The sequence below is a fragment of the Silene latifolia genome, chromosome 2, assembly GCF_048544455.1.
Source record: "Silene latifolia isolate original U9 population chromosome 2, ASM4854445v1, whole genome shotgun sequence".
Classification (NCBI taxonomy): domain Eukaryota; kingdom Viridiplantae; phylum Streptophyta; class Magnoliopsida; order Caryophyllales; family Caryophyllaceae; genus Silene; species Silene latifolia.
In genome coordinates this window covers 151,259,371-151,260,641 of record NC_133527.1, presented here as the reverse complement: position 1 = coordinate 151,260,641, position 1,271 = coordinate 151,259,371, and the positions used below count along the sequence as shown (strand labels likewise).

The following is a 1,271-nucleotide window of genomic DNA, read 5'->3' as shown; positions in this document are numbered from 1 at the left end:
TTTCCTAGGATCGTAAGATATAACCCAACTCGATCCATCACAACAATAATTGCTTGCTTATAATTTGAGAACATGTTTGTATGATCATATCCCATGAATCCCCTATGAACCCATGACACCCTAGTGCTTTTAATCAATTGTTTACACCCTTATTTCATTTACCTTGTTAGCTTATTTTCATTGCTATTTTAGTTTAGTAACCTTCTACATCAACCCAACTTGTGACACCCCTAGACACCACTAGTAGCAATAGAAATCTTCGTTTTCAATACCCGTCCCTTGGGATCCGACCTTTACTTGCCTCTTTACTAATTGTAGAGTTGTTTGTGAAGTATAAATTGTGTTTTGTATCGACCATTGACCAACGACCACATATGCTTAATTGTGAACACCAAATGGCATCGATCAAAAATGGCGCCGTTCTTGGGGACGGTGTTTAATTGATTTTAGATTTCTTTTGTTATTTTTAGTTGTGTCTTTTTCACCTTGGGGAAGTAAAACTCCTCAAGGAATGTTCTAATTGTTTTCTAGTTGTTTGATATTTTGCATGTCTAGAAGGTTACAAAGAGATTTGTTACCTTTTGACCGTGAAATCGAAAGAACCTTGACGAATAATAGGAGACTTGTTAGGAGGAATTTGGGAGGTGTTGGTGAAGTTGTTCAACCCACTAGTGAGTTTGTCAATCCTTTCGCAATAGAAGGAGAAGAGAACCCATTAAACAATACCACACAAAATCCACCTACAATGCCTAAATTCTCGTCACACTCTATACCCACCGGAGAAGACCAATATGCTAAGAGCTCAAATCACGAGTTTTAAGCAAAGGGATGAAGAGTCTTTGTATGAAGCTTGGGAGCGGTTCAAAGGTGTTTGTCGCTCATGTCCTCACCATGGACTTAGCGAATGGTTTTTAGTGCAACAATTTTGGAATGGTTTATATGAAGATTCAAGGAACATCCTCAATATGGGATCTAATGGAATGTTCACCGAAGTTGATGACAATCAAACATGGAACAAGATTGAGGAAATGGCGGTCCATAATTCGCAATATAGTAGGCCTCGCAAGGCTACTAGAGGAGGAAAGTATGAAGTGGACACCGTTACTCAATTGGGTGCTCAACTTAGTGCTCACATTGACACAATCAACTTGAAATTTGAACAAGCTATGGCTAGGCTTGAGGAAAACTCAAAATCATCAAAGCATCATGTCAATGCCATGACGGCATCCTCATCAATCCCAAGCGGGATATGTGAGAATTGTGGAACCTTG

At 39.2% G+C, this 1,271-nt stretch overlaps 1 non-coding gene across 1 annotated transcript; it reads right to left on the bottom strand.

The window, feature by feature from the left end:
* Positions 1 to 791: 791 nt before the first annotated feature.
* LOC141644596 (small nucleolar RNA R71) lies at positions 792 to 898 on the bottom strand. The gene has a single exon (XR_012544209.1). It is a non-coding gene; the product is annotated as a small nucleolar RNA R71 (small nucleolar RNA).
* Positions 899 to 1,271: the final 373 nt, after the last annotated feature.